The sequence below is a fragment of the Camellia sinensis genome, chromosome 14, assembly GCF_055761805.1.
Source record: "Camellia sinensis isolate YWXY chromosome 14, ASM5576180v1, whole genome shotgun sequence".
Classification (NCBI taxonomy): Eukaryota; Viridiplantae; Streptophyta; class Magnoliopsida; order Ericales; family Theaceae; genus Camellia; species Camellia sinensis.
In genome coordinates this window covers 47,073,465-47,092,463 of record NC_138974.1, presented here as the reverse complement: position 1 = coordinate 47,092,463, position 18,999 = coordinate 47,073,465, and positions in this window count along the sequence as shown.

The following is an 18,999-nucleotide window of genomic DNA, read 5'->3' as shown; positions in this document are numbered from 1 at the left end:
TGGAAAGATCGGGTCAAGCAGGCCCACAGTCTGGCACACGATCCGCTCGCTCAGGAACCAGGCTTAGTAGACTAGGCGCTCAAGTAGGATGCAGAAGCGAGAAATGGCCCAGGCCTCGGTGTACTGGTCCTGAATCCTAGCTGGCATCATGGCCCATGGCTGCCATATGATTTGCAAGTAAAGGTTGTATAGATTATTAGTTGATGTCAGTTGCTAAATGTGAATCAAGACAGGTGTATAGAAAAAATGGCTATGTTTTGGGTTACCTCATGAGCAACTACTATGTCGAAGTAATGGTGGAAGAATGTGAATGTCTCACGGGTCCTACACTGGTGCCGGCCGTCATTCCTTCGTAAGTAAGGGACTGCCAATGGGAGCTCCTCTATGGGCTTTGGAGCCAGAGTCAGAAAATAAGCATACACCTACAACTGCAGAGAAAATGCAGTGATATGTGATCAATACAGTATGAACAGATACAGAAAGTGCAAAGTAGAAAGCACAATGTATGAATAGATACAGAAAGTGTAAAGCAGAAAGCACAAAGCATGAACAGATATGTAAAGTGCAAAGTGGAAAGAACAGGTGTTAAATAGATGTAAAGCATAAAATGTAGAGAAGAAATGTAAAGTACAAAGATAAAACTGAGATGCATACCTCCCAGGCTCGCCAGTAGCCTCCGATCAAGTCTCCTGTTAGGCGGGAGGTAGAGCTCATGCAACCATACAGGGTGGCGAGGCCAGCTTCGCCTCAGTCATAGAAGTGCACCTGAGGAAGGGTCACCAGAGCGCTCAACAGATATAGGCCTACGGTGTTCCACCTGTTCAAAAATAGGGTGCTACCGAAGACGAACATCAGAAAGCCTCTGGCGTACTGCTCTAGCTCCTCTATGGTCTCGGGTTCGCTCCCTCTGAACTGCTCTGTGAACGAGCTATATCTAACCATGCCTATCTGGTATATGGGTGGATGCGTTCCCAGCAACTCAACCAAGGCCATCTCTCACTCCCCCATGTCTGTATCAAACGGGATCGGATTACTCCCTACGTTTAAGCTGGTGAGCATAGTGAAGTCGTAGGGAGTCATCGTCATCTCGCCAGTAATGAAAAAGTGGAAAGAGTTGGTGGTGTCCCACCATCTCTCCACAAGTGCGCCTAGAAGAGGATGGCTCGCAATAACCCGTGTCAGGCTGGAGTAGAATAGGCCAAAGCTGGTCTCATTTACAATGTCATGAACTCCTACAGGGAGCTCCTCATACCAATCTCGTGCGGTCGTAGCTCCGTATCCTCTGAAGGCATGAGACTCGCCTTGTGGCAAAGAACAGATGAATCAGATATGGCAGTGATGAAAGTACAGTCAGATAAAAGGTAGTGCAAGAAATGCAAGTAAAGACAGGCAGAAATGCATGAAAATAGAGCTCATACCTCAACGACGACGGATGGAAGGTGAGAAGTCGGCTCCCTCAGCAGGAGATCCTCCGGCACACAGAGAACGAAGTGACTAAAGCGCCTAATGTCACCGGCTGGTAAGATATGTGTCTGGGGATGGTACCTCTCCAAATCAAATGGTTGTACTCTCACTGGTAGTGGCTCAGGCTCAGGCTCAGGCTCAGGGTCAGGCTCAGGCTCAGGCTCAAACTCTGCCTCGAGCTCAGCCCAATACCTCCAGCCACTTCGGCAACAACCGGCTTATTTGCCTCGAAAATAGGTGGAAATACGGGGAGAACCTCTGGAGGGGCCCCGTCGTATGGTGCACCATTCGCCATCTGGAAAATGGGTGAATAGTAGGTGAAAAATGAAGAGAAATGAAGAAAATAGGGTAAACCTGGAAAAAGTCAACCCTAGGAGAGAGAAAATGGAAGAAAAAGTCAAAGCCGAGAAAAGTGCACAGAACTCAAGAGAAACTCGAGGGGAATAAGCCTAGAAGGGTGAAAATGAGGAAAAGTGTGTCGACATCAAATTCCAATCGGTTCAAAGAAGTTGCTACTGAATTCTTTTTTTTTTTGTGTGTGTGTGTGTGTGTGTGTCAAATTACGCTTTTGTTCCTTGCATAGAATATGCATTTCACTTTGTTCCTTGCATAGAATATGTATTTCACTTTGTTGTATAGAATATACATTTTACGTTGTTGCTTAGAATATGTATTTTACTTCACATATATATTGCACGCGTCTCTTGCATCAGTTATGAGTCACACACAAAATATGCATGTTGTTTAATGCATAGAACATGCCTTCATTTAACTTTATATTTCGGTTGCTTATCTTGCATAGAACAACCATTGTCACTGTATTGCCTCCTAACCGGCAAACGATATTGTATGTATGGTTCATTCAGAGGGGTTCTGGTTAGGTCATCATTCGTGTCTCAGTAGGAGAACCTGCACGCATTCGTTTTGTGCATCTATTGTACTTGCTCGTTTTGTGCATCTATCGCACTTGTTCATTTTGTGCATCTATCGCACTTGTTCACTTTGTGCATCTATCGCACTTGTTTACCTTCGTGCATCTATCGAACACCATTCTCCTGTTCCTAGGGACATGTGAAGCATGAGCCCGAGTGGTTTTCTTGTTTTCTCAAGATGTGTGAAATGCGGCCCTGGGTGGGTTTTACCTCGGGACGTGCGAAGCACGTGCCCAAGAGGTTGTTTATCTTAGGACGCGTGACGTGCTACCCTAGGCGGGTTTCATCTTGGGATGCGTGAAACGTGAGCCCGAGTGACTTTTCTCATCTTCTCACAATTTTAGCGTGATTAGAGTTATCCCAGGACGCGTGAAATGCAGCCTTGGGTGGGTTTTACCTCGGGACATGTGAAACACGGCCCTGAGCGATTTTCTTGTTATCTCAGGATGCGTGAAACACGGCCCTGGACGGGTTTTATCTCGGGACGTGTGGAATACGGCCCCAGGCGATCTTCTTTGTTATCTCAGGACATGTGAAACGCGGCCCTAGGCGGGTTTTATCTCAGGACGTGCGAAGCACGCGCCCAGACAATTTTTTGGTTATCTTAGGATGCGTGAAATGTAACCCTGAGCGGTTTCTCTTGTTTCTTGGGACGTGTGAAACATGACCCTGAGTGGTGATCTTAGTTTCTCAGGGTGCGTGAAACGCAACCCTAAGCGGTGTTTTCGTTCCTCATGTCTTGTTTTGGCGTGGTTAGAGCTCGGTTTTATCTTCTTTTTGCTTGAATCTGCTCATTTATGTGTTGTTATCTTGTTTATCACATTTGTTATTACCTATTGCATCATCTCGCATGATCACGAGTTTTCAAAATAGCTGGCTTCGTGAGGCGTGTGAGTCCAGCTTTCAAAGTTTTTGTGCATATTGTTTGCATTTTTGCCCCGGAACTATGTTGGTTTGATTCCTTGCAAAGGGATGCATAGGCAGCCTGTGGGCGCAACCATTTCTTTATGTTTTGATTGTTTGCCCAAGTCTTACAGCCTTGTCAAAATGGGTTGTCTTCGGGCTTTGACATTCACTCACGTCATTTCATGACTCTGAGTTCTGTCAAAGAGGGGCAACTGTAGGCACCCCATTTTATACGGCCCTTACGACTTGGACATCCTCGCATGCACACCCGATGATGAGTTTATACGCTCGCCAAGTGCTCGAAGTCTCTCAGCGGAATGCCACAACTTTGAGCCTTTAAAACCATACACCCTTGTTGCCTCATTCTTGGACCAAGCCTTAGTCTTTTAAGCTTGCAGCTTCTGGTGGCCTATCGGCCACCTTTTGAGGTTGCCGGCCATCACTTTTGGGCTGCCAGCCACTGATGTGGCTTGCCGGCCACCGGTGATGGTCGGTCGACAACCAGTGTATTTTATAAATATTTCATACCAGCTATGCCAGCTGTTTGCATAGATGTATGCATCTATCCCCACGTGTAGGGATGAATCTCCTTGAGGGAATTTCATGTTTTCTATATATAGGAGGCCCCTCTCTCATCTTTTAAGGTTAGAAAATTTTAAGAGTAAAAATTTTCCTCTCTCTCTAAAATTTTCTCTCTCTTTCTCTCTACCAAATCTCTACACTTTTGCCTACAAATCTTCAACCTTTGTCTATACACCCTTAACCAAATCTCACCATCTTTGAGCTGAGGTACTTTTGAGCTTGGTTTGAGCTCTAAAAGGTGTGTTTATTTGGTTTTGTTACTTGGAATTGTTTCTTCTCTTCAAGAGGTATAAGGCTTTACCTATTTGCCTGCTTTCTCTACTATTTTTCCTACTGTTTTTCAATTGTTTTGGGCTGTCAAAACTCTATGTTTTTTGGGCTGAAGTTTGGGTTTAAGGCCATTAAAGGTTGAGGGGTTGATAGCCCTTCTTTGTACCTTCTTTTGGAGGCTTTTGCCCTTGTGTTTCTCACCCTTTTACTATCTTTTTCCAAGCTTTTAAACACTGATTTTCAGAGCTTTTTCAGTGACCGAAATCATGTTTTGAAGTTCAAATTTGGATGGGTTAGCCTCCCCTCCTTGTGTCTTGCTTACTAGCCTAGTTGGTGCCATGTTTTAGCATATTAATCTAATTATTTTTAGCTCAATTCCAGCATATTTTATGACTTTTTTTAAGCCCGTTTTAGCATTGTTTTGGGCTGTTAGTTGCATTTGAGTTTTGTTTTGCATGCTTATAGTGTAATAGTCCTCATGAGTTTGGTGTTCTAGGCCTTAGACACCATCTTGCTTAAGTTGATAGCATTTATTTATGCTTTTCTCACTCACTTTCAGCACTTAATCATCTCTACAATCTCCCTCCTTTCTTGGCTTTTTTATTTTGCTTTGAAAGTGGTTCATATTATTTGTTTGTTTAAAGCATGAGATTGAGATGTCATGCCTAATGGTTTAATCCCTTAGGGGGGTTCATTACCAACGGTATGATGTCTCTTTCATGCCTACAACAACTTTTGGTTTGAGCGCTCTTTCCGTTAGAGGACTCAGAATCACCCTTAGACTCAATGGAATAAAAGGATGGAAAGGTAACTAAAATGGAGTAATTAAAACTTGAATTAAAAATGAGAAAGATAACAATTTGGTTGTGTTCAATCAGACTTTAATTGAACACATGTAAATTTGAACCATTTCATACTTATTAGTGATGAAATGATTCAAGATTTCAAGGTCACCACTTCCCGTAATCATTCATGAAATGAAGGAGGTTTGTGTCTTGTTTTGCATTTATTAAATTTGCACACTTGGTTTCACAAGCCATCATGCAATGAAATTGCATCTATTGATGGTTTGTGAGCCGAACTTGCTACTCCTTTGATTTGCTTATGAAAAGGAGGGGTGAGTTGTGCAAACAAACCCTTGAAATACCTTGTATATGCTCTATTTGTCCTCTGCTGCAGTAAGATGAACCTGTGTAGCAGTGGCCAGCAGGCTATTTTCCACGGCCGGCAAGTGGCCGGCAAACCACCTTTGATGGCCAGCCGGCCATCACTGGTGGCCGACATTCCTCATCACTGGCCGGCCGACCGCTGGTGCAAAATTAAGCAGTGAGTTTGTAAGGCAGAGCAGAGTGAGCAGCAGTGTTGGTGTTCAACTATGCAAACAGAGGCATTTAGAAGCAAAACGGTGGTCTTTTCGGGTGGAAATCGAGCATCCGCATGAACATCCCTTGTTTTCTGGGGCGTAATAGTTAATTACTTATTTTATTGCACTTGTGTTGTAATTATTTAATTAGTTGATTAACTAGTTAGTTAATTCAAGTGTTGTAATAACTAGTTAAGTAGTTTAGCTAGTTTATTCGTTTCGGTTTGTAATAATTAGTTTAAGTAGCTTTTGCTTAGCTTAGTTTATTCATTCGAACTCTCCTTCGTGACAGGGCAATGTAATAATGTGTATGTTTTCTAACCCCATGTCTGTCTCCCATTTATTTACTAGCTTACGATGGTTAGATTAGGGACATCATGTTTCAATTAGCATTTTCCATGTTTGCATCCATTTGTATTGCATGCACCGAGGCTCGATTTATCATTCTAACTGCATTGTTGTTTCGATACTTCTTTGAATATGTGCTTAGATCGTATGCTATTTAAATGTTTCATATGCCATATGAGTAGCCTAGCCTATTTAGATTACACATCGTATGTGTTGCATTAGTCATATTGTATAAGTTAAGATCATGCATTTTTCTAACTCATATCTCTTTGGCTCAGAGTACTAGGTAAGCTTTTATTAGCTTTAGCATAATTACATGAGTGTGCTTGTTGCTATGTTTAGCATGCTTGTCATGAGGCTAAATGCTTAAGTGTTAAACTGCTTGTATGCCTGTGGATGAAGGCTTGTTAATTTGAGTAATGTTCATATGCGATCACTTTTTCAAGCGATACATATTTTGAAAGAATTTTCAAAACAAACATGACTCGAAGTGTTCCAATTCTTGGAAGTTAGTCTATGCTTGCGTGTGTGCGCATCACATAGTGATGCTAGCCTAATAAACCAGAACAAGAGCATAAAATTTATATAAGATTGATATCATGATTAGTAGAGGCTGATCTTTGATCGGGCGAGCAGGGGTGCTCAAATTCATTCATAACCTTCCCCTCTCGTACCTAAGTTCCCCGACCCGAGACAATCTTGGTGATAACGGATACGTGGCCTTTGGCACGAGTCATGGTTTCCTAAATTTTCCAAAAATATTTAGGTAGCGACTCTGTATCTGGAAAAACCGTCAATTTTTTGCAATTTGCTTCAAAATTAATTTTCCAAAAGATTTGCTGGATTTGGATTCTTTGGTGTTTATCAATTTCATATTGCACTTATGAGATTAAATTCAGAACCGCGGGAGTCTGAACTATAGGGCTTGTTTCAAACTTCCAAAAAGGGGGGCGTGAAAAAGTTGAGCTATAGGAAGCAATAATTTTTGCTAATTATATACTTAATAAAGTACCCCGAAAGAAAGTGAATCAAACACCTTATGAAATGTGGCATTGGAGAGTACCATCCTATAAATACTTAAAAGTGTGGGGGTATTTGGCTAAAGTGGCCATTCTTAGTCCTAAAAGGACTAAGACAGGTCTTAAAGCCATTGATTGTATTTTCATTAGTTATGCCAAGAATAGTAGTGCATATTGGTTTTTGATTCATAAATCACAACATTCTGAAATGCATGTAAATACTATTATTGAATCTCGGAATGCATCATTCTTTGAACATGTATTTCCAAATAAGACTGGATAAGAGACTCGTAATAATAAGGATCTTATGATGCTATTACTAGTCATGATCAAGAAAAAAAGCAATAGATAGATCAAATTGATGAAGAGGAACCTAGGTGAAGTAAACGTGCTAGAACCTCAAAATCTTTTAGTACAAATTTTCTAACATTTTTGTTAGAAAATGAGCCTTTAACTTTTAAAGAGGCTATGTCTAGTCCTGAAGCTCGTTTATGGAAAGAGGCTGTAAACAACAAAGTTGAATCCATCCTGCAAAATCACACTATTGGGAATTGGTGGATTTACCACCAGGGTGTAAACCTCTTTGATATAATTGGATTTTCAAAAGAAAAATGAAAGCGGATGGATCAATTGACAAATACAAGGTAAGACTTGTGGTCAAAGGTTTTAGACAAAAAGAAGGTCTTGATTACTTTGACACATACTCATTGGCTACTAAAATAACATCCATTAATTGCTAATTGCTATTGTATCGTTGTACAATCTAGAAATTCATCAAATGGATGTGAAAACCGCTTTCTTAAATGGTGAGTTAGATGAAGAAATTCACACGGAATAACCAGAAAGATTTTATGTTTCAAGGAAAGAAAAGAAAGTGTGTAAATTGGTTAAATCATTATATGGTTTAAAACAAGCGCCAAAGTAATGACATGAGAAATTTGACAAAGCAATGATGTCAAATGGTTTCAAAATTAATGAATGCGACAAATGTGTTTATATTAAAAACACAAGCAAGGGTTATGTTATAGTATGTCTTTATGTGGACGATATGCTCATTGTAGGTAGTAATAATGATATGATTAAAACTACTAAGAAAATGTTGAATAAACATTTTAACATGAAGGACATGGGGATTGTTGATGTAATACTTGGTATGAAAATTACTAAAACATCAGAAAAATATGCTTTGTCACAATCACATTGCATTGAGAAAATACTCGATAAGTTTAGCAAAGATGATGATCATCTTGCTAGAACACATGTGGATGCTAATTTGTTTCTTTCTAAGAATATACAGGAAAGTATTTCTCAATTAGAGTATGTCCAAATTATTGAAAGCTTAATGTACTTGATGAACTGCACTCGCCCAGATATAGCCTGTGTAGTAAGTGAATTAAGTAGATATACAAGTAATCGACGAATAGAAAACTGGAAAGTAATTATAAGGGTTCTAATATACTGGTAGTCATTAACAATTTAGAATATTTATTTGTGAAATTGGTCAGAAATTAACTTTGGTTTTCAGAAATAATTTTTGAGTTTTCATTAATTAAAATTCTATTTCAGTATTTTAATTTTTGAAGTGTTACAGAAATTTAATTTTTTGGGTGGAATTAATTTGTTTAAATAAAATTTTATTTTATTTTCAAATTAATTGGAAATAAAAGTTACAATTCTTGTTTCTTTCATTTTTTACAAAATTTAATTATGTGGTTTTGGTTTAAATTTTCTATGTAGTATAAAATTCTAATTATAATTTTGTTTTATAATTTAAAATTTTATGGCTATTGAAATTGGTCAAACTAATGCTCAAACAAGTACTAGTATGGTGGTTGCAATTGTGCCAACCCTTCCTCCTGTTGTGACTGTGCTAGTCAATCACGGTGAGAAGCCAGAAAAGTTCTCAAGAACTGATTTTAAAAGATGGCAGCAGAAAATGCTATTTTATTTTACTACTCTCAGCCTGGCGCATTTCCTCCGTGAGGATGCTCCTACTCTGAAAGAGGATGAAACCAGCTGGCAAGTGGTTGCTGCAGTCGATGCCTGGAAACATGCTGATTTCCTTTGCCAGAACTACATCTTGAACGGATTTGACAACATGTTATACAATGTTTACATTCCTATCCAAATGACAAAGAAACTTTGGGAGTCTTTGGAGAAAAAGTACAAAACAAAAGATGTTGGTTCAAAGAAATTTGTGGTTGGAAAATTCCTGGACTTTGTGATGGTTGATTCTAAGACTATGATTAGCCAAGTTCAAGATCTCCAGCTCATTCTGCATGACATTGATGTAGGAGGCACGTCTCTCAGTGAATCCTTCCAAGTTACAGCCTTAATTGAGGAATTACCACAAGGCTGGAAGGAATTCAAGAACTACTTCAAACACAAGCACAAAGAAATGTCTTTGGAGGAATTAATTGTGTGTTTGAGGATTGAGGAGGACAACCGCAATTCAGAGAAGTGGGTTGGTAAGCATCCAATGGAGTCAAAGGCAAATGTGGTAGAGCATGCTCCAAAAGCCAAGAAACGGAAGTTTTCGGGAGAAAGTTCCTCAGAAGGCTCTAAAGGAGGAGAAACTAAAAAGTACAAGTTTAATGGAAAATGTTACATCTATGACAAAGAAGGACATCGGGCCAAAGATTGCCATAGCAAGTGCAAAGGCAAAGGAAGATGAAGCAAGAAACCTGCTCAAGCCAATATGACCGAAGTGGACAAAATTTCCAATGGTGTAGATGACATAAATCTTTCTGTAGTTATTTTTGAGGCAAACCTTGTCAAAAATCCTAAAGAGTGTTAGGTGGACACTGGTGCTACTTGCGACATCTGTGCCGACAAAAAAATGTTCACATCTTTTTTAGTGGTGGACAACGGTGAACAACTTTTTATGGGCAACTCGTCAACTTCCAAAGTTGAAGGATAAGGAAAGCTTATTCTGAAGATGACATCTAGAAAGGAACTCACTCTCAACAATGTGTTGCATGTACCGGACATTCACAAGAATCTACTCTCCGGATCTCTGTTGAGGAAAAATGAGTTTAGGCTAGTTTTTGAAAGTGACAAATTTGTACTTACAAAAAATGAAATGTATGTAGGAAAATGTTACATGTCTAATGGCCTTTTCAAAATGAATGTAATGACTGTTGTACCTCTGTTATTAATAAAAATACATCTTCTTTTTACTTACTTGAATCTTCAAATTTATGGCATGGTAGATTTGGACATGTTAACTATGGATCTTTGCATAGATTAATTAATATGAAATGTGTACCTAAATTTGACATTGATTTAAATCTTAAATTTGAAATTTGTGTTGAGGCAAAATTATCCAAAACTCCTTTTCATTCAATTGAAAGATGTACATAACCATTTGAATTAATTCATAGTGACATTTGTTATTTTAAATGAATTTAAACTAGAGGTGGGAAAAAATATTTTATCACTTTAATAGATGACTATACTAGATATAGTTATATTTATTTAATTTGGACCAAAGATGAAGCTTTGGAAACTTTCATCCAATATAAGAATGAAGTTGAAAATCAACTTGGTAAGAAAATTAAAAAACTTAGAAGTAATAGAGGTGGTGAATATAAATCACCTTTTGGTGAGTTTTGTAAAGAACATGGAATAATTCATCAAACCACTGCTCCTTACTCGCCTCAGCAAAATAAAATTGTTGAAAGGAAAAATAGGACTTTAAAAGAAATGATAAATACCATGCTAATAAGTTTTGGATTACCTCAAAACTTGTGGGGGGAAGTAATACTTTTTTGCTAATCATATACTTAATAAAGTACCCTGAAAGAAAGTGAATCAAATACCTTATAAAATGTGGCATGGGAGAGTACCATCCTATAAATATTTAAAAGTGTGGGGGTATTTGGCTAAAGTGGCTATTCTTAGTCCTAAAAAGACTAAGGCAGGTCCTAAAACCGTTGATTGTATTTTCATTAGTTATGCCAAGAATAGTAGTGCATATCGGTTTTTGATTCATAAATCACAACATTCTGAAATGCATGTAAATACTATTATTGAATCTCGGAATGTATCATTCTTTGAACATGTATTTCCAAATAAGACTGGATAAGAGACTCGTAATAATAAAGGATCTTATGATGCTATTACTAGTCATGATCAAGAACAAAAGCAAGAGATAGATCAAATTGATGAAGAGGAACCTAGGCATAGTAAACGTGCTAGAACCTCAAAATCTTTTAGTCCAGATTTTCTAACATTTTTGTTAGAAAATGAGCCTTTAACTTTTAAAGAGGCTATGTCCAGTCCTGAAGCTCGTTTATGGAAAGAGGCTGCAAACAGCGAAGTTGAATCCATCCTGCAAAATCACACTTGGGAATTGGTGGATTTACCACCAGGGTGTAAACCTCTTGGATATAAGTGGGTTTTCAAAAGAAAAATGAAAGCGGATGGATCAATTGACATATACAAGGCAAGACTTGTGGTCACAGGTTTTAGACAAAAAGAAGGTCTTGAGTACTTTGACACATACTCACTGGTTACTAGAATAACATCCATTAAATACTAATTGCTATTGCATCGTTGTACAATCTAGAAATTCATCAAATGGATATGAAAACCGCTTTCTTAAATGGTGAGTTAGATGAAGAAATTTACATGGAACAACCAAAAGGATTTTCTATTCTAGGAAAAGAAAAGAAATTGTGTAAATTGGGTAAATCATTATATGGTTTAAAACAAGTGCTAAAGCAATGACATGAGAAATTTGACAAAGCAATGATGTCAAATGGTTTCAAAATTAATGAATGTGACAAATGTGTTTATATTAAAAACACAAGCAAGGGTTATGTTATAGTATGTTTTTATATGGATGATATGCTCATCATATGTTGTAATAATGATATGTTTAAAACTACCAAGAAAATGTTGAATAAACATTTTAACATGAAGGACGTGTGGATTGCTGATGTAATACTTGGTATGAAAATTACCAAAACATCAAAAGGTAATGCTTTGTCACAATCACATTACATTGAGAAAATACTCGACAAGTTTAGCAAAGATGATGATCATCCTACTAGAACACCTGTGGAGGCTAATTTGTTTCTTTCTAAGAATGTACAAGAAAGTATTTCTCAATTAGAGTATGCCCAAATTATTGGAAGCTTAATGTACTTGATGAACAACATTCGCCCAGATATAACTTATGCAGTAAGTAAATTAAGTAGATATATGAGTAATCCAGGAGTAGAACACTTGAAAGCAATTATATATGTGAAGTCTAAAGACAACATAGCGGATCCACTAACCAAAGGGTTAGCAAGAGCGTTAGTTGAGAATTCATCTAGGGGAATGGGACTTAAGCCAATTGAATAAGTGTTACCACAACGACAACCCAATCTAATTGACTGGAGATCCCAAGATCTAGGTTCAAAGGGACAACCGAGTTATGTATGACTCAGAAGTATTACTGGGGAGTCAAACTCCTATCCATCTCTATGATGAAATAGTGATGTCTGCAGCGTTTTAAGTTAAGTAATACTTTTAATGATTCTTATAACTACGAATACCTAGTGGAGTATGACAGGATACTTTTCATAAGATTCACCTATATGAGTGTGAACTGGGCTGGGTCTATGAGATTTGTGAAGGCCTACAATTCTTTAGGGCACTCATGAAAGACTAGGTTGTTCAGGGCCAACATGAACACAATAGTGAGAACTAAACTGTGTGAGTTCTATTGTCTTATTTTATATAAATGGCTAAACTGTTCAAGACATCATGTCCACTGGTTAGCTAGTAAATCTGATAGTGTCTCACAAGGAAAGGTTCAAAGCCAAAAGCTACCTATCCATTGCAGAATATTTTCAATTTATGTACTCTCTGTATTTAGATCATATTGTTGCATTTTCTCTCCGTGAAATTCCATTCATGTGGGGGATTGATGGAATAATGATTTTATAGGCTTATTTTGGGTCAACTTTGAGCCCAAATATGAGTGGGCCCTACACGTCTTTTGGGGTGGGTCCAACGAGGTAACGTGTTCCTTGCCGCATGGCAAGTCACACGGTGAAGGCGGTTTGTCAAAACCATTTATGAGTGAGTGGAAAGTTGACGTCGTTTTCGGGTTCGTGGAATGGACAATTAAAGAATAAAATATGAGTTTCCTTGTAAAGCTTATCCCACATTGAAAACTTAAGAGAACTTATGTGTGTATATAAGTTCTAGGTGGCAATACTTGGGTTGGGTCCCAAGGGGCACCCCAAGTTTGTTGAAGGGAGGAGTTATGGATAAAGTGAATCTTGGCTCAAACCACCACACGCGCGTGCGCAGTTGGGACACCCCAAGTGCGGGTGTAGGTTGGGTCGGTTCTTATATTAATTTTTTGGACAAAATTTATTTGAATTTTTTCCAAAATTCTTGCAGGAAAAATTAATTTAAATTTTGTTTCAATTTTTTTCTATCCAAATAGTACCCATTTTCAGTCTATTTTCTTTCAATATTTAGGTGGCGCGGGCGCGAATTGTAGTTCTAGCTACTACAGTTCGGACTCCTGTCACGGTTCTGAATCTAATCTCACAAAGTGCAATGTAAGACTGATAAATCACCAAAGAGTCCAAATCCGGCAAATCGTTTTGGAAAATCGATTTTTATCAAAAAAACGCCAAACATGGACTGCTTTGCCAGATTTCAGAGTTGCCACCTAAATATTTTATTTTGAAAAATTTAGGAAACCCTGACTCGTGCCTAAGGCCACGTGTCCATCATCACCAAAGTTGCCTCGGCTCGGGAACTTGGTTACGAGAGGGAAAGGTCCTGAAATGAGCACCCCCGCAAGCTCGATCAAAGGATTGGCCTCTACTAACATGATATGTTATTTTATAAACCTCATGTGTTCTTATTCCGATTATTAATCTAACCTTACTATGTGATGAGTACAGCAAACAAGTATAGACTCAATTACGCGGATTGGAACAAAACAACTCATGTTTGTTTTTGAAAATGGTTTGAAAGTGCTACTCGCAAGTAGGCTAAGACGCGGATTTGCCACCCTAAAGTGGGCTTAGAAAAACATGATTTTGCCACTCTCAAGTGGGCTTAAAACTCAAACTTTGATGAATTGTTCCAATTTAAGTAATGAAGCCTTCATCCATAGGCATTCATACAGTTATAGCAGTTAAGCACATAGCCTCATGGCAAGCATGCTAACATGGTAGTCACTTACACACATGTAAGGATGCTAAAGCATAAACACTCACAGTGTACTCCGAGCCAAAACAAAAGCTATGTTAGAAATTAATGCATGACCCTAGCTATGTCAAGGATGCCTAATGCAACACATGCAAAATGCGACTAAAATAGGCTCGCCTATCCTAAGATGTCATGTGAATGCAACTAGATAACATGTATTCAAATTGGTATTGAAATACAATCCATTTTGTATGATGCACCGAGCTCGGTGCATGCAAGACAAATGAATGATGCACGCATGCGAAGCATATGCTAATTGAAAATGACCCTAAACTAACCATCGAAAGCGGTTAAGTAAAAGGGAGAAAGAAATGGGGATTGGAAGACATGCATCACACACACGCACACTTATTACAAAATTTTCCCTCTCGACGGAGGGTCCGAATAATAAGCTAACTAGCTAATCTAAGCTAATTAAACTAACTATTACAAGTCACAACTAATTATCTATTCCTAGTTAACTAATTATTACAAAACAAAGCGATTAGCTAAGCATGTCAACTAATTAAGTACAAAACCAAAGCATTAGCTAGAAAAGCAAAGCAGCTAAGTAAAGCAGTAAAAAGAGGTCCTCGGGGCGAGGGGTGCAAGCATTCTCGGTCACCTCGTTCGGAAATCCATCACTATGCCCCGAATTGCCTCTGTTTGCATTTGATCTCTGGAAGGTGCACTGACCTCCAAATAGCTTCTACTCCAACATGGAGACCTCCAGGAGGGCTGCCGAGCACTTAATGGTGTTGTAGACCACCTGTAGACCACCTAAACATGCTGCAGACCAGAAAAAGTGGTCGGCCAGCCACTTTTACTGGCCTGCCGACAAGAAAATTCTGCCAAGCTCCAGTTTGCTGCAACAGAGAACAAGAAGGGGCACGACAGTGTATTTGCAAGATATGTGTGCGCAACCACCCTCCCTATCATTGCTTAAGCTCAACGGAGTGCAGTACTCAACTCTCGGGCCACCAATCGAGCATCGCAATGTACGATGGCCGAGAAGCCAAGTTTGCACAATTCAATGTCAATGAATGCACAAATAACACATAAGGGCCTTAACCTCTATCGTGCTTGATCAAGAGGGTCGGCGACTGAGAAATGAGGCACGTTTCATCACTTCAAGTATGAAACGTCTCTCGTTTCTCGTGTTTGGATGAACGCTCAATCTAAACACCATGCAATGCAACAACATTCCAAACAACATGAGCATGTCAAGTTAGAGTCCTTAAGCATGAAAGCTAGTGAAGGATGCAACACAAGGGCAATGTGATGCAATGCTCAATGGACCAAACCAGCCCCAAATAGATCTCATGCATGCCAAGCCAGTGGCCAAAATACTCTGAAATGATGGCATGAAAAGCAAGATAATGCATGCTCATGCATTGGCTCATCAACTAAGCATAAGAGCACAACTCTCAAACATGATCAAGAAGTGACAAACATGGAAGTGTGACAACACTATATGCTCTGAAATCATGTGTGAAACGATGCCAAATCATCCAAACAACACAAGCATAGCATGCTAGAAGGCCTAGGGCATAAGGCTACCAAAAGGGACTACACAAGAGGCATTCAACACATGACACAAATGATAGAACCAACCATAGACAAAGCTCAATTAGGTCAAAATAAAGACCAAACATGCTGAGATTGGAGCTCAAAAGCCTAGGCATGCATGCATGCATACAAGTTAGGCCATAAGCGAGGCACGAAGGCATAACTCTTAGAAGCACTCAAAGAGTGAAAGAAGTGAGAACATGGCAATGCTATATACTCTGAAAGAACATGTTAAATGATGCCATGACATGCAACTATCTCAAACAAAGCATGCTAGAGGCATCAAAACACAAGGCTAGTCAAGCCCATTGCACTACAGCTATGCAATACATGAACCATATGGTCAAGACACCTCAAAACAGTCCTAGAGCATGTCAAATCAAGACTAAAACATGCACGGAGTGTAGCCAAAAAAAGCTAGCATGGTAAGTCAAAACATCAAGTAAGCTAGGCTAATGAGCATGGTTACACTACAAGTGTAAGAAACAAATGAGGGATGCTCTAACCAACCAAAAACGGAGTTGTATCATGGTAAAATAACACCAAAAACACACTGAAATGGTAGCCCAAAATCTTAGGCAAGATGGCAAACATATTGGCTCATGTTTAAGGCATAAAGCACAACCTTCCAAAGCATTGAAAGAGTGACACATATGAGTGTATGACTGTGGAGAAGTAGTTCGGAAATACTCTTCGGATCCTAGGAGACGTTGGTGATCCTCAGCTAGTCACCTGAAAAGATACAAACACTCTGGTCGGGGTTGCCGAAATTAGCACTCCGACAGACAAGTCAGTTCAGATACTCAGGGTACCTTCTTTACTAAGTTTTGTCTAGTGATTTTTTACATACCTTTCTATAACCGTTGTTCCTGTATTTATACCTATTCTTTTTGATCCTCGGGGCCAGGGCCTACTTTTTAATCATTGTCCTTTCATCTATTCGGCACTAAGGACTTGCAGTTATTCGGTACATATATTATATTTGGCTCCCCAATCTCATAGGATATAGCCGATTAATATCAGTCTTCCAATGGTACGCACTATCTGATTTTTTCCATGTATTCGGCCCCCACAATTGCCCCCCGAACTCCCCATTGACGGAAGTTAATCGGCGTGTTTGGTCTTGAATTGGAAAGGTTAAAATAGATCAGGCAGCTTCGCGTACCCCAATATAGATGTCAGGATGCGCACACCTTTTCGTTCATCATTACGCTTTCCCGCCTCAATCATGCGTCTCGCATTTATTGTGATTTGAAATTTCAGTCCTTTTGAGTGCACAGTTCGTCGAGTATTTGAGACTCTTGGACCGCTAGCAGATATCCCTTCTCTGACTCGTATTCTCTGCAACTCTTCTCCGTCTACCCTCGTCTCCCTTGCTCCTTGTAAGTCTTCTTCTCATTTCTTTGCAATCTTACTTTTTGTTTATTATTTTCATTTCGGTGAAACCTTTATTCCCTGTGAAAATGGCCAAACACTTGAAAGACCTCCTTTCTGAGGGTCGTGTCTCCGGATTCCGGCGACACTTTTCCATCCCCAACGATGTTCATCTATCTCTAGTGACGGACAACACTCTGGATATGAAGAGAGAGGACCAAAATTCAATCGTCTTTCCTCTCCTATCCAGTGTAGAGGGCGGGGTCCGTTTTTCCCTACATCCATTCCTTAGGGCCGTCCTCCATTATTGGGGTCTGATTCCTTCTCAGCCCAACGTGAACTTTTTTCGAATCGTAATGGGGATCGTAGAGTTGAACCAGTGCCTCAGGATCGACCTTGGGATTCTGGCTATTCGGCACTGCTATGCTTTTGCCAAATCTTCTGGTCGGCTTGGACGGTACTTTCTTAGGGCCAAGGATACTGACCATCATTTGGTAACCATGCTCGCCAGTTCTGGCAAGCGTGTGGATGACATAATGGTCAATATCCGAGGGAACTGGGAATTTAGCGAAGGCGAGGATCGCCTAGACCCTATTCCCAGACGGAGGGGTGAACCAGGTTGCCGTGTGTCTCCTTGTGTTTTACTGAAATTTTCTTTTACTCGGCTTTCCCCCTGTGTCTAACCCTTTGCCTTTGCAGGCAGTAATTTGAAGAAGATTCTGGTTTCTACTGACGACGCAGTCCTTGCGCAGGTTGCGACTGCACTCGGATACTTCGGCCGTCCAAACTTACTGAAGCAAGGGAGGGCGGCCCACATACTTCTTCGATACGAGCCTACTTACACTACTTTTTCGGCCGCTGACAACATTCCAATTCCATTCGGCGATCGACAGCTTGCGGCTCTTATCTTCCCTAGCTTCAAGAGTCTCAGACAAGTTGGTCTCGAAGCCTCTGACTCGGGGCAAGACGTCGAGCCGGTGGTAGAGGTAGTCGCCGAGCCAGACAGAGAGTTCGCTGAGGAGGCCGAAGAGGTTGACGAGGCCCTAAACTCGGCGTTTGAGGCAGCCAGACGTAGTTAGCCTACCTCGCCATCCACTTCGGGACCGGCGGAGTTTTCTTTTGGAGATATTTTTGGAGGTTTGGGAGACTTACCCGGTGATTTTTTTGAAGGTATGGCTAGGGAAAGCCTCATGCAGATGGCTCGAAAGAAAAATGCCGAGCGTATGGCCGCCCAAAAAAAGGCCGAGATCGCCCGTTCTGGACCTGTCTTGGTTGAGTCTTCTGAACCCGTTATTGAAGAGCCGGCTAAGATCGTTGCGACCGAAACGGCGAAAGAGGTTGAACAACCGGTCATTGATGAACGGTTTATTCCGGAAGAGCGGGGCAAGAAGCGTAGCGCCGAGGGAGAGGACGGTTCAGAAGATAGTCTTGCCGACAAAAGGCCTCGCTTAGAAGAATCGGACGTGGTTGTTCCTTTTATTGTTCAGCCAAAGATCAGAGACACGCCGATTCCCTCTGACGCATCCATCATTACCGACCCGGCGGTAGCCTTGGGCCTGGCGACGTCAGTCTCCCTACCAGCTGATAAGGCATCCTTTCATGCCGTGCCAGATTTGGTGGCCATAACCCTATCTGCGCAGTCGGCCCTTTTGGTAGGTGAACTTTGACTTGTTTTGATTTTGGTTGCCTATGGCATCTAACGATCCCAACTCGTTTTGCAGGCGGTTAGTAGGATCGCCGACTTGGGCCGTCGCCTATACGATGCCCTTGAGAGGATTGACCGTTTGCAATCAAAAGTGGTCGATCAAAAGAGCAGGGCCGAGTTTGAGATGATGAGGGCCGCTATGGAGACTGCGCGAGCCGAAGTCGACGTGGAAAGGGCTTGGGCTGCCGATCAGCACCGTTCTGATGCCGAAGATAGGGCAAACGCGAGCAAAGAATCGCTTAGGCTAGCTGAGGAGGCGCT